General features: G+C 38.0%; 1 protein-coding gene and 1 non-coding gene across 5 annotated transcripts in view; one reads left to right on the top strand and one right to left on the bottom strand.

Annotated features, from left to right (window-relative positions):
* Positions 1-15,618, top strand: part of SBF2 (SET binding factor 2) — a 436,024-nt gene that overhangs the window by 128,136 nt on the left and 292,270 nt on the right. The gene's annotated exons all lie outside the window — the stretch shown is intronic.
* Positions 14,148-14,251, bottom strand: LOC129406200 (U6 spliceosomal RNA). Its single transcript, XR_008630863.1, has one exon. It is a non-coding gene; the product is annotated as a U6 spliceosomal RNA (small nuclear RNA).

Below are 15,618 nucleotides of genomic sequence, written 5' to 3'. Positions count from 1 at the left end.
TGTTCCTAGGATTAGGACTTGAATTATAGGAAGGGACATGAGATAGAGTGATTTTCTGTTGTGACACTGGAAGTAATAAAAACCTTTGCATTTAGTTACCAGGAAAGTAGGATCATTTAAAAAAAAATGGGGGTACAGATTAGGGGGCCTCTCAGAACTGTTCTTGCCCTGCAATTCAGCAGGACTTTGGGGCCTCCAGTGCTAATGTAGAAATGTCCCCTGGGGTGGGGAGGAACAGGCATTTGGTGGAGGGGATTGAAACCAGGGGTCTACACATGAAATGTATATACTCGTATATACTCTACGACTTGAAAATTTTTCTTTTTTTTTAATTTTAAATTTATTATTTTTTTTATTGAATCAGCATGTTGAAAGTTACAAAGCTTTAAGGCTTAAATCTCAGTTACATAAAGCTCGAACGCCCATCCCTCCACCAGTGCATGTATTCCACCACCAAGAACCACAATAAACCTCCCATCCCACCCCACCCTGCCCCCCCGGTCCCCCAACCCATCTGTGCAGTTACACTTTACTTTCTCTTTACCTTGGTTACATACAAACAAAAAAAAAAACTCACTATTATTGTTTGGAGTTTCCCCCCCAGAGTCGGACCTGCTGGAAAGGAAGCATTTGATAATTTGTTTTCCACTGCTATGAATGAGGAGATATGAGGTTGGCCACAGTAGCGGCTGTGAGGTTCTAGATTTCTGTATTTTAGTGACTAAGTCCAGACGGCTTTCTGCCAGAGGTTGCATCTTTGCTAGATCGTACCTCTCTGCTACTTTATATTCCACATATGAGTGCAATCTTTCTGTATCTGTCTCTTTCTTTCTAACTCATTTGACTCAACATGATACTTTCCATGTTGATCCACTTACATGCAAATTTCATGACTTCATGCTTTCTAACCGCTGCATAGTATTCCATTGTGTAGATATACCAAAGTTTTTTTAGCCAGTCATCTGTTCTCGGGCATTCGGTTTTTTTCCAGATTCTGGCTATTGTAAACTGTGCTGCGATAAACATACAGGTGCAGATGTCATTTTGACTATATTTTTTTGCTTCTCCAGGGTATATTCCCAGGAGTGGTATTGCTGGGTCAAATGGAAGCTCAATTTCTAATTTTTTGAGAATCGACCATATTGTTTTCCAAAAGGGCTGAACCAGTCGACATTCCCACCAGCAGTGTAGGAGGGTTCCTTTCTCCCCACATCCACGCTACCAGCGGTTGTTTTTGTTCTTTGAGATGTGAGCCAGTCTCTGTGGTGTGAGATGGTATCTCATAGTTGTTTTGATCTGCATCTCCCTGATGATTAGTGATGAAGAGCATTTTTTCATGTGCCTTTTAGCCATTCGTACTTCTTCCTTGAGAAAGTTTCTGTTCATTTCTTCGCCCCATTTTTTGATGGGGTTGGGTGTTTTCTTTTTGTAGAGGTCAACCAGTACTTTATATACCCTTGTTATCAATCCTTTATCGGATGGGTACTGGGTGAATATTCTTTCCTATTCTGTAGATTCCCTTTGAATTTTGGTCACTGTGTCTTTTGCGGTGCAGAAGCTTTTTAGTTTAATGTAGTCACATTTGTTGATCTCTGTTTTTACTAGATTGCTTAGTTCCGTGTCATCTTTGAAGATACCTTTATCTTCAATATCGTGGAGGGTTTTGCCGACCTTGTCTTCAATATACCTTATGGTTTGTGGTCTGATGTTGAGGTCTTTAATCCATTTTGATCTGACTTTTGTGCATGGTGTTAGGTCAATGTCTAAGCCCATTTTTTTGCATGTGGCTGTCCAGTTATGCCAGCACCATTTGTTGAAGAGGCTTTCCTTGTTCCATTTCACATTTCTTGCCCCCTTATCAAATATCAGATGATCATATATTTGGGGTTGCATGTAGGGATATTCCACCCTGTTCCATTGATCAGCGGTTCTGCCTTTGTTCCAGAAGTTAGGGAGGGTGATGCTTCCCATCGTCTTTTTCCCAAGAATTGCTTTGGCTATTCGTGGGCGTTTGTTGTTCCATATGAATTTCAGGAGTGTTTGATCAATTTCTTTGAAGAATTTCATGGGTATCCTTATAGGGATTGCATTGAATCTGTATAGTGCTTTGGGGAGTATTGCCATTATTTCATTGAGTAGTATTTTGTAGTTTTCCTTGTAGAGATCCTTCACTTCCTTAGTTAGGCTGATTCCTAGGTACTTGATCTTCTGGGGCACAATTGTGAATGGGATTTTTTTTAATGTCACTTTCCTCTGACTCGCTATTTGCGTATAGGAAGGCCATGGATTTTTGAGTATTGATTTTATAGCCTGCAACTTTACTGTACAAGTCTATTGTTTCCAGGAGTTTCTTGGTAGAGGTTTTAGGATTCTCTAGGTATAGAATCATGTCATCTGCAAATAGTGAGAGCTTGATTTCTTCCTTTCCTATCTGTATACCCTTAATGTCTTTTTCTTGCCTAATTGCTATTGCAAGTACTTCTAGTACTATGTTAAACAGAAGTGGTGAGAGTGGGCATCCTTGTCTTGTCCCTGATCTTAGAGGGAAGGCCTTTAGTGTTTCTCCATTAAGGATAATGCTTGCCATGGGTTTGTGATAGATGGCTTCGACTATCTTGAGGGAAGTTCCTTCTAAGCCTACTTTGGTGAGAGTTTTCATCATAAATGGGTGTTGGATCTTGTCAAATGCTTTCTCTGCATCTATTGAAAGGATTATATGGTTTTTATTTTTACTTTTGTTGATGTGATGGATTACATTGATTGATTTCCGAATGTTAAACCATCCTTGCATCCCCGGGATGAATCCTACTTGAGCGTGATGTATGATTTTTTTAATCCGTTGTTGGATTCTATTTGCTAGTATTTTGTTGAGAATCTTTGCATCCGTGTTCATCAGGGATATTGGCCTGTAGTTTTCTTTGTTTGTGGTATCTTTGTTTGCCTTTGGTGTTAGGGAGATATGAGCTTCATAGAAACTGTTTGATAGGGTCCCTGTTTTTTCAATTTCCTTGAATAACTTGAAAAGAACTGGCAACAGGTCCTCTTTAAATATTTGGAAGAATTCGCCAGTGAATCCATCCGGGCCTGGGCTTTTGTTTTGGGGAAGACATCTGATAACAGTTTCAATTTCCTTGATATTAATGGGTCTATTCAGGTATTCCAAGTCATCTTGATTCAGTTTGGGGAGATTGTAGGAATCAAGGAATTTGTCCATTTCTTTTAGGTTCTCTTGTTTCATGGCATAGAGATTTTCAAAGTAGTCTCTGATGATCTTTTGAATTTCATTGGTTTCTGTTGTGATATCCCCCTTTTCATTTCTGATTCGGTTTATTAAGGTTCTCTCTCTTTCTTTCTTTGTGAGTCTTGCTAGCGGTGTGTCAATCTTGTTTATTTTCTCAAAGAACCAGCTTTTTGTTTTATTGATCTTTTTGATTGTTTTTTGGGTTTCCCTATCGTTAATTTCTGCTCTAAGTTTTATTATTTCCTTCCTTCGGTCTGGCTTGTGTTCCTTTTGCTGGTCCTTTTCTAAGATCTTGAGCTGTGAAGTCAAGCTCTCTATGTAGGCCCTTTCCTCCCTCCTGAGGAATGCTTGCAGGGCTATAATTTTTCCCCTTAACACAGCTTTAGCCGCATCCCATAGGTTCTAGTAGCTTGTGTCTTCATTCTCATTTGTTTCGAGGTATCTTTTGATCTCTTCCTTAATTTCCTTTTTGATCTACTCATTGTTCAACAGTGAGTTGTTTAATTTCCAGGTGTTCGATTTGGTGCTCCGCGTCTGTGTGTGCTTAGTTTCTATTTTCAGTGCATCATGGTCCAAGAAGATGGTTGATACAATTTCTATCTTGTTGATTCTGTTGAGTTATGTTTTGTGACCCAGCACGTGGTCTATTTTGGAGAATGTTCCATGTGCACTGGAGAAAAATGTATATTCTTTCTTTTCGGGGTGTAAAGCCCTGTATAGGTCCATAAGCCCTCTCTCTTCTATTTCTTCCTTCAGGGCCATTGTTTCCTTGTTGAGTTTTGTTCTTGTTGATCTATCCAGAGGTGATAATGCGGTGTTGAAGTCTCCGACTACTATTGTGGTGCTAGTGATGTCCTCCTTAAAGTTTGTTAGGAGTTGCTTTAAATATTTAGCTGGTCGCTTGTTAGGTGCGTATACATTTAAGAGTGTGATTTCTTCCTGTTGTACGTATCCCTTGATGAATAGGAAATGACCATCACTGTCCCTTCTAATCTTTTTCAGCCTGAAATCTATGTTGTTAGATATTAGTATGGCCACCCCAGCTTTTTTGAGGGAATTGTTTGCTTGTAGGATTGTTTTCCATCCTTTGACTTTGAGCCTGTGTTTGCTCTGACTATTCAGGTGTGTTTCTTGTAGGCAGCAGAAAGTTGGGTTTAGTTTCCGAATCCATTTTGCTACTCTGTGTCTCTTGATTGGTGCATTTAGCCCATTGACATTGAGAGAGATTATTGTCATGGGATTATGTGCCATCTTTCTGTAGGGTTTGTTATTCTTGTTAGGGTTTTTCTTTGTCTTACAGCAGCCCCTTTAGACCTTCTTTTAGGCTTGGGTTTGAGTCTATGAAGTTCTTGAGTTGTTGTTTATCTGAGAAATAGTGTATGGTTCCTTCGAGTTTAAGTGAGAGTTTAGCCGGATAGAGTAATCTTGGTGAGATGTTCATTTCGTTGAGCTTTTTCACTATATCCCACCATTGTCTTCGGGCTTGGAGGGTTTCCTCTGATAGGTCTGCCGTGAATTTAAGGAGTGATCCTTTGTATGTGATTTCCTTCTTTGACCTTGCTGCTTGCAGTAGTGTGTCTCTATCCGCGGCATCCATCATTGTGACTATGATATGCCTTGGAGTTTTTTTGTTGGGATCCCTTTTAGCTGGCACCCTTCGGGCTCCTTGGATCTGGATGCCCGCATTCTCCAGCTCTGGGAATTTCTTAGCAATGATGTCTTTAACTGTGTTTTTTTCATTGGGGTTAGTTCCCTGTGGTTCTAGTACTCCCATGATTCTTATGTTGTTCCTTTTGAGGTCGTCCCCTAGGACTCTGATTAGCCCTAGAGCCATCTTGAGGTCTTTTGCCATTATTTGTTGTTGTTTGTAAGCTTTGTGCAGGTCATCTTCAAGCTGACTGATTCTGTCTTCTGCTGCAGTCATTGTACTGTTGAGGGCTACCACTGAGCCTTTTATGTCATCTACCGATTCCTTTAGTTGTGTGACTTCTGTTCGTAGGTTTGAAATCTCTGCTCTCATTTCTTCCCGTTTTTTGTTGGTGGTCCGTTCCAAGGCTGTGTTCATATCCTCCCTTTATTGATTGTTTGTTCCATGGTTGTGTTCATATCCTCCCTTAGTTTATTGGCTGTCCGTTTCATGGTTGCTTTGAGTTCCTCAACCATCTTGACAATTTCTTCTCTGAATTCTTTATCTGAGAGGAGGTTGTATTTGTGGGTGACAAGTATTGAGGTTTCTGGAATCTCTTCATTTTCTGTGTGTGGCGGATTTTTTCGATGTTTCCTCATGTTGTTATGGAACAATAGAGGTGGAAGCTCCTGATTCTATATCACTATTCCTCTTGCTCCAGGAGGGGATTGTAGGTAAGCTAAATGGGTAATGGTAATCTTTTCCCCCTTCTAGAATAGTTCCTTATATTACTGCGATTTTCCTAGTTTATGTAGGGCTCTAATCAAGGTTTGAGGCTATGGTCTGTTTATGAGGGCTTTGTGTACTGAGTTGTATTCCTGTGCCTTTTTCTGGAATTAGGATGAGTCACTGGCATATAGGCATATAGTGTTAGACATGGTCAGGTTTTTCTTTGAGTAAATAAGACATACAAATTTGTGACCTAAGTGTGCAGTATAGGAGAGAGAGCAAAGTAGCTGTGGCCGCCACTCCGAAAATAGGCCACGCCCCCTTTGAGGCCACGCCCCTGACGTAGAGGACACTCCCCCACCAGCCGGAAGTCCCCGGGCTGGCGTGGAGCCTGCGGCCTTAGAGTTCTTTCAGAGGGGCCGGAAGAAGACAGCGCATTAGATCTCGAGTCCCAAGTTACCTGGCAGTAGGAAGGAGTTGCTGAAACGGCGCGCAGGAGAGCTGCCGGCCTGAGGCGCGGGACCCCCGGGGCCCGCCCTGGCGTTCCCCGGGCTGGCGCGGAGCCGGCGGCCTGACAATTTTTCTTAAAGCCATGAGGATTTTGTTTTAATCTTATAAACATCTATGTAAACTCTTTGGACTTTATAGAATGCTAGCCTTTTCCTCAAGTTATTCAGAATAATGTGAATGCTAGATTTGTGTGCTGTATTTTTTCCTTTGTATTCTGAAAGGTTCTATGTCTCCGCTAGTATGTGAAATAAATTTAATCCTTGACTGTATGGAGCTAGCCTATTTTAGAAAGATAATATACTATATTTATATTATATTTTTTCAGTTAAAATTTTATTAATTTACCCATGATCTATAATACTGCATAAACTTCAGGAACACTTTATGCCTCTATGTTTTTATGAACCTCATTGTACCTACTACTAAAATTCTAGTGTTATTTCCATTATCAAATTGGATCCCTCTACCCTTTCCTCTACCTCTGGTAAGCATCATACTTTTCTGCAAATAATTATATTTGTTGCAAATTTTCCTTTTGCTCTGGTTTATACTCCACATATGAGTGAATCTGTATGGCAATTGCTTTAAGAATCTATAGTCAAGTAACATGGTTACATCATTGTGAAAGCCTATAGTATTAAGGTAGCAAGTTAACACCCCTCTCCCCGCCCCAATTCTCTGAGATCTTCCACCAATGCCCTTACATATTGTTCTAATCTGCTCCTGCATCTCTCCCCGCCTACTGATGTCATCACTTTCCTCGTTTGTGAAACCCAAGGCCAAGGCTTTGACAGTTTCTGCCCTTGTTTTGTCTTTCTGTATACCACAGATGAGTGAGATCATCTGGTATTTGTTCTTCTTACCTATTTTGTTTAATATGATCTTATCCAGTTCCATCTATGTTGAAGCAAACTTCATGATTTCATCTTTTCTAAAAACTGCATAGAATTTCATTGTGTATGTATACCACAACTTAATACATTCTTCTGTGTTGAACATTTGGGTTGTTTCCATATGGAGACTATTGTACTAAGCACCATGATGAACATAGGTGCTTTTCAAAGTAATGTTTTTGTGTTTTGAGTGTAGATAGCAAAAGTGGAATTACTGGCTCACATGGGAATGCTTCAGGAAATTACTTTGGGGGGAGGGCTGCACACTTGGCGATCTCAGGGGTAACTCCCGGCTCTACAATCAAGATTTACTTCTGACAGTGTTCAGGGAACCACATGAGATTCCAGACATTGAACCAGATCAGCTGCATGCAAGGCAAATGCCCTATCTGTGAGCCCAGGAACTTACTTTCTTGGGGGAATACCTATACTGTTTTCCATAGAGGTTGAACCAGACATTTCCATCAACAATGAACGAGGGTTCCTTTTTCACCTCGTATCTGCTAATACAGATTGTTCCCAATCTTTGTTGATATATGCCACTCTCACTGGTGTGAGATCTTACCTCTTTGTTGTTTGATTTGCGTCTTACTAATGATAAATAACAATGAACAATTCTTTATATGCTGTAGATTGTCATATGTTCTCTTTATAGAACTCTCTATATAGGAGTGTCTATTCATCTCCTCTTCCCATTTTTGTATGGGGTTAGTGTGTTGTTAATGATCTTTGTGAGTGGTTATATATATATATATGTATATATATACATATATATATATTGGCTTTATCCAATGCATTATATGGACATATTTTCTTCCATTTAGTAGGGTGTCTTTTTATTTTAGCCAAAATTTCTTGTACCTGCAAATCTTTTTTTTTTTTTTTTAGCTTTTTGGGTCACACCCGGCAATGCACAGGGGTTACTCCTGGCAGCGCTCAGGGGACCATATGGATACTTGGGAATTGAACCCAGGTTGGCCGCATGCAGGCAAACGCCCTACCTGCTGAGCTTCAGCCCCTGCAAACCTTTTTTTAATGTAATGTCCCATTTGTTTAATTTTGTCTTTCTTTGTTGTCTTTGCTAATGAAGGTAAAACACTAAAGATGCCTCTGAGGTCCATATCCAGGAGAGTTCTGTCCATGTTTTTCTTGATATCATTCTAGAATGAACAATTTTTTTTAGAATGAACAATTTGGTGAATTCAGTTTTTAACAGTTTTTTTCCATTTTTAAAAAATATAGTTTAAAAGAATTAGCTGTGATTTCAAAGTTGTAGAAAGTTGAGTTTCAGGCATATAATATTTCAATACCAATGCACCACCAGTGCCAACTTGTCTCCATCAGTGTTCTCATATTCCCTCCTTGCCCTCAACCCTTGCCCCGTTCTCACCTATCAACTTGGCAGGCACATTTAAAAGTTCCAGTGGTTTGTTGTTTTGTTGTTGTTGTTGTTGTTGTTATTTTTGCCACACTCAGTAGTACGCAGGGGTTACTCCTAGCTCTAGGTTGGGCTTAGGAATCACTCCTGACAGGCTCAGGGGACCATATTGGATACCAGGATTAAAGTTAGTGTCAGTCAACTGAAAGGTAATCACTCTACCTACTGTATGTTAAATGTACCACATTAAAAGCTAAAGGCTTAACTGCCAAGATATTCTGCTATGTATGATTTGGTATGTCGTCTGAGCATTGAACATATACAGAAGTCTTTCATGTCTTTTCATAGCAGTCAGGTTTGAGAGCTACTGAAATAAACAAAATCATAAGAAATTAAAATACAGACTACTAGGTAGTTGATTCATAGGGGCATGGGCAGGAGATTCCGCCATATCTGGAAGTGCTCAGGGCTTGGTCCTGGCTTTTTGCTCACGGGTCACTCCTGTGGCAGTACTCAGGGGATCAGATGTGATGCCAGGGTTCAGATGAGGGCTGGCTACATGCACAGCAAATTTTGTAACCCCTTTACTATTTCTCCAATCCCTAGGTAGATGATTTTAAGTGAATCTCTAAATATTATCATTTTAGGAAATTAGCCATTCTTTGGGTCATATTACTATTATACTCTGCGATAGCACAGTGGTTGGGCGTTTGGCTTTCACGTGGCCAAACCGAGTTCTATTCCTCTGCCCCTCTCAGAGAGCCCGGCAAGCTACTGAGAGTATCGAGCCTGTGCAGCAGAGCCTGGCAAGCTACCCGTGCATAATGGATATGCCAAAAACAGTAACAATAAGTCTCTCGATGAGAGACGTTACTGGTGCCCGCTCGAACAAATTGATGAGCAATGGGATGACAGTGACAGTTTTCATAAATAGTTTTCACTAATATCCACAAGATTTTATTTCTTTGCTGGCTAAGAATTTTTAAATCTAGAGGGCCTGGAAAGAGTATAGGAGGTACAGTGTTTGCCTTGCACAGTGTTGACCAGGTTTGATCTCTGGCACCCCATATGTTCTCCCAGACCTTCCAGGAGTGAGCCCTGAACACAGAACCAGGAGTAAGTCCTGAGTACAGTCAGGTGTGGCATAAAAACCAAACTTTTTTTTTTTTTTTTAAATCTTGAGACTGGGCAAATTGTACAGGGGTTAGAAGATGGTAGCTGGGTTCAGTCCCTGGTACCACATGACTTTCTGAGTGCTACTGGGAGTGACCCCCCAGGCTCCTTGAACATCACTTGGGAGGTTCCTTCCCCCTATTTTTTTTTAAATCTAAATTTTACTTGGCAGTGGTAGATGGCAGATACACAGTTAGAAAGTGTTTACTTAACCTACAATTTTGCTGTATTTGGAAGGTTAAATGAAGTTTAATTAGAGTATTTTTCCTTACTTTTTATATGTACATTTAATTTTTCTTTATCTTTTTGTTTGTTTGTTTTGGGGGCCACACCCAGTGATGCTCATAAGTAACTCCTGGCTCTGAGCTCAGAAATCACTCCTGATCACTACTGTAGGTGCACTGGGGCCCATATGGGAAACGGGATTGAACCCAGGTTGGTCACATACAAAACAAGAGTACTATCACTCTAATCCCTTCTCTTTTTTTCATAAGTGAAATTTTTCTGTAGTTTGTTATTGTACTAATGCATACATGAGAGTCATAAGTGGTAAACATATTTGATGCAAAAGACAAAGGAAAGGAGTTAATTTTTTTGGTTACACGGTTTTTAAAACTATGGTACAAATTGGAGGATCAGGCAAGATGATAGAATTATTTAGTAAAATCTATTAATAAATTACCATTTTAACTTTTTGAACCTGGAATTTATGCCTGTAGCATGTAAGAAAATGAAACTCTTTAAAAATATTTTCAGCCCTGAGCATTGCAAAATATCTACTGGCAGGATATTAACTTGGAACAGCAAACTGTTCTTTTTTTAGTAGCCTTTTTCCTGCAGATGTGACTTTAGTAGAGGAAGATGAGTTTTTGTTTTGTTTTGTTTTGTTTTTATTTTTATTTTTTTGGTTCTCTGAAGGTGATCAAAGTAGAATAGTCATTTGTTAAGTGAACTCTAGTCTATTTAGATAGTGTTGTATAGCCATTAAGATTTTTTTATTTTCAGTGTTCTTTCAAAATTGTTTTTGATATCCTCTACATAAAACTTTACAAATGTTTACAACTTCAATCATATAATCTCTAATTTTGGTGAACATATTTAGTAATATTCTAAAGTGGAGATGAAATTTTGTTGGTAATATTTTTCTCTTCATTTCTTAGATTATATATTAGGAAAATAGGATGTTTGAAAGAATAAAATACTATTTTTTTTACAGAAATGAAAAAATCCTTTGAAAGTACTTTTTCCTTATTGTATTTTCTTTATAGCTTTATTACCTTCTTTCAGGTTGCATTACATTTTAACCTTAAGAAAAAATTAAATTTCTTTAGAATAAATTAATATTTATTTCTTAAAATTTTAATTAAGATTAATATCTTACTTAACAGGAATTTGACTCAGACTTACCTACATGTGTGTGTAAGCTTCAGACTCTTGTCTGACTTTTGACTTTTGACATTTTTTTAGTCCCTGTCGTAATCTGGAATGCAAAAAGAACTTCCGGGAAGGACATAGTATTATTTTCAAAATGTACAAAGATAGCTGAATTAAATTTGCTGATGTTTAAATTATCTAATCCCTTGTCTTTTAGTGAGACTGTCATTTGGCATTCAATATCTGGGACTGGGAATTGGGAGGTGAAAGGAGAGGTGAATTCTAATAATGAGTCAAGGCAGGAACTGGAGGAGGCTTTGTTTGTTTCTTTAACTTGTTTTGTAATAAGATCAGTTGTTTCATTTAATAACCAAGTTGTAGTGACATGAAGAATTGCACGTTGCTTGTGAGTTGCAGAATGACATAGGAACTGCCAAAATTCTTTTCATTTATCATGAATTCCAGAAAGAGAACTTTTGACCAGAAGTATCACATTCTCCTCCCCCCCCCCTTTTTTTTTGTAAAGAAAACTAAACTAAACACTATTCATTCTTTAGGGAATACAGCATTCCAGCTTTACTCGAAATCCCAAAAGGAATCATATTGCATGCTGTAATGGGGGGGGAGTGTAAATAGCACCCAAGAGAGACTCTTAAAGCTGCTTTACCAAGATCAAATAAAACTTTGTATCTTTAAGCAAGTTCATACAAATCTCAAGCAAGTTCGTAACAGATCTCCCGCTCTTTCCTCAGTAATCACACCTAACTTGTATTGGGACTGAAATTAAAAGTTTATAAAGTTTCAATCTAATTTGGGAAGGAGGAATGTAAGTAGGTTAACATGTAAGAAACAATTAAAGAAACATGGACCATATTTTAATTTTTTTATATTAAGTTAAGAAATAAAACAACACCTGGGTTTTGATCACTTGTTTTTCCACATCCTATGTCAATAATGCATTCAAGGGAAAGATCACTAAGCTGAGCTTTTTACTAGGTTGAAGTATTTAGGTCTTTGATCTAGGCATTTTATGTGGTTTCTCTGAGATTTAGTTTCCTATCTTTGAAGACTGCCCCCCACCTTTAAAAAATAGAATCTTTTTTAAGGGGAAGAAGGAAATGTGTGATGTTTTCCATATTCTGACTCTCAAAATCTAAGTGAGGAGCCCAATGTAAATGAATAAATACTACTGGTAAGTTACATAATGAATAGTGTTTCCAGCCATGGTAGGAGTTCAAACGGAAGTAAGTTAGACCTTATCTTGCAGTGGAAGGATGGGTAGAATTTTGTGACAAAATCCAGGAGTGAATAAATCAAAGAGGGCTGTAAATGGGCATTTCATATGAAACTGGTCTGAGATAGAGGACTGGGGGAAATAGAAGTGGGTGGGCGGGTGGGGGAATTTAAACTGGCATAACATAAGTTTATGAAACTATGTAACTGATGGGCTGGAGCGATAGCACAGTGATAGGGTGTTTGCCTTGCATGCAGCCGACCTGAGTTCGATTCCTCCGCCCCTCTTGGAGAGCCTGGCAAGCTACCAAGAGCATCTCCCCCACACGGCAGAGCCTGGCAAGCTACCTGTGGCGTATTCAGTATGCCAAAAAAACAGTAACAACAAGTCTCACGATGGAGACATTACTGGTGCCCACTCGAGCAAATTGATGAGCAACAGGATGACAGTGACAGTGACATGTAACTTGATGTCCTTAGAACGTCTTTATAAAAGTCTGTATTTGAATTAGGAATCAGTACAAAGCCATTGCAGTTGAAGATCCATTATTGTCTAAAAGGTATATAAATCCTTCCTATTTTCTTCCCAGAGTGGTTTTGAGTGACAATTGAGTCAGTGTTACAAGTTTACTTAAAGGATTATGTAAGCTCTTAACATACTATACAGATGTATTTATTATCATTATTTCTTCTAAAAATACAGAGCAATATATTGAAAATTTTAATTTAAAAAGATGATTTATAGGAAAGATTAGATCTGCCAGTACTTAGGATAGGATTACACATTTCTGGTATGATTTAAAGGTATCATTATTTCAGAGAAAGCATCTGAAAAAATGTAATATTTATTTGCTCACTGAAGCCAGGAAAAAATTTAAACTATAGTGAGGTCATCCATAATATAATTAGAAGAATAATATAAAATAAAAAGTTATGCACACATAAATTGTTGATACATATTTAAGAAAGTTGAACTTCTTTCCCTCCATCCTGATCTTCAGTCAGGGAAATTCTTTGCAAACTGGTAAAAATATGAGCAAATATGCCTTTTAGTCCAGTTTTAGTTGTTGTGGGCATATAAATTTAAAATATCTTTAATATTGAATAATTTTTCATTATTGAAGTAGTGTGGTTTCAGTATGTAAATACTTATGTTTTTGTTGTTCAAAGTTACCACCATCAAAGGTTCCAAGGCCTACCCCTGCCCTTATGGCTTCTAATCTGCCTCTCCCCTCCACCACCCCCCCACAATCCCCCCAACACGTACTTTAATGACAGTTCTTTTGTAAGAGCCCAAGGTTTGTTTTCATTGGATACTGTCCATCCTTGCTTTATTTCTTAATATGCCACATATGAGTGAGATGATACAGCATGTAGCCTTCTCCCTTCAGCTTATTTCTCTTAACATGATTCTTTCTAGTTTTATCAAAGTTGTAGCAAAAGGCAAACTTTTGTTGTTTCTTACAGCTGTAATATTCTGTTGTGTATACAACTATTTCCTTATCCATTGGACATTTGAATTGTATGTAGATCTTTGCTCTCAAATCACATTGCAATGAATATAAGGGTGCATATATTATTTCAAATGAGTGTTTTGTGTTCTTGGAATAGATGCCAAGTAGTTGTATACTTGTTCATATTTTTAACTTTTTTGAGAATACATCATGCTGTTTTCTGTAGAAGCAGAGCCAGAGGACATTTCCACTGATAGTGAATGAGAGTTCCTTTTCACTACATCAATGCCAGCACTGACTCCAGTTTTTTGCATATACACCATTCTCACTGGTGTGAGATGTTATCTCATTGTTATTTTTATTTGCATTTCTGTGATATTTTGAGCACTTTAAAAAAATATGCCGATTTGCCATCTATTATCTTTTTTGAGTGTCCAACTTTATCCGCATATTTTTGATGGGGTTGTTTATTTTGTTTTTACTGAGTTCCTTTATATATATGTATATATGTGTGTGTATGTATACATACATATATGTATATGTGGAATGCTTCAGAAGTTTGTGTGTCATCCTTGCGCAGGGGTTATGCTAATCTTCTCTGTATTGTTCCAATATTATATGTGCTGCCAAAGTGAGCACTGTTACTGAGTTCTGTAAGTGCATTAATATATGTTGGATATTAGCCCTTTGTCATATATGTAGAATGCAAATATAAAAATTAGTAGGGTGTCTTTATTTTTAACTATAGTATCTTTTGAAGTTTGATTTTTTGTTTCAAACATATCAAACTATATCAAACAAGGCTTTTTTGTTTGATATAGTTCTGTTTATTTTTGCTTTTGCTTCCTTTACGAATAGAGTTGAATCATTGAAGACACCTCAGAACTTGATATGGAGAGTTCTTCCTGTGTTTTTCTCAATGTATAACTTTGGTCTAACATTGTGATCTTAAATCCATTTTGAATTAATTTTATGTGTGGAATTAAAGATAGAGGGCTTTTTTGTCCGTTCTCTCTCCTCCTCCTTCCTGTCCCAGCACCTGCCCTTCCCCTGACTAGTCAATTCCCCCAGCAATCATTTTTAAAGAGGTTTTCCTTTCTTCACTTAATGTACCTGACTCCTTTAGTTAATAGAGTAATTGCCTATATATCTGAGGGTTCACTTCTGGACTTTAATTCTGTTCCCTTGTTCTGAGAGTCTGCTTTTCTCTCAGTACCACACTACTTTGATTATTATAGTTTTATAGTATGGTTAAAGCTATGGAATGCAGTGCCCTCTATCTTTTCTTCACAATGTGTTGGCTTATGCAGGTTAATTTGTAGTTCTATTCAAATTTTAATACTGTTTAGTTGTGTTCAAATTCTGGTTCTTAAAAAAATCTTACTGGAATTTTTTAAAGGGGTTACACTGACCTTATGTAATACAATTATTATATGGTAGGATGATCATTTTAATAAGGGTAATCCTTCCAGACCATGAATCTGTAATATTTTAGAGGAAAGCAATTTCTGCTAAAAGTTCTAGATATTATAAACCACAGGAAGAAATAAGCTAAAGGAGCCAGAGTGGTAGTATAGTGGGTAGGGTGTTTGCCTTGCATGTGGCTGACTGGGTTCAACTCCGGCATCCCATAGGGTCCCCCAAACCTGTCAGGAGTGATACTTGAGTGCAGAGCCAGGAGTAACTCCTGAGGACCACCCCCACCCCTTCTTTCCCCCCAAAAGGGGAAACAAGTTACAAAGCAAAAAATAAGTGAACAAGAGAATCAATTCAGTAAGAACTAGAGATAAAACAAAGACCTTAGGATACTATGAAACAAATTTCCTTAAATTGGTTAATATTAAAAGGAGGAATAATAACCATAACTGTGGCGTATTTGATATGCCAAAAACAGTAACAAAAGTCTCACAATGGAGATGTTACTGGTACCCGCTCGAGGAAATAACATAACAAAAATCTTTAAAAAAGTCGAAGATGATTTTGAAAGAGACCAAACAAATGCATAG

The sequence above is a fragment of the Sorex araneus genome, chromosome 6 (assembly GCF_027595985.1).
Source record: "Sorex araneus isolate mSorAra2 chromosome 6, mSorAra2.pri, whole genome shotgun sequence".
NCBI lineage: Eukaryota > Metazoa > Chordata > Mammalia > Eulipotyphla > Soricidae > Sorex > Sorex araneus.
Note: the sequence above shows the minus strand (reverse complement) of the source record. Positions and strands in the feature narration are given on the sequence as shown.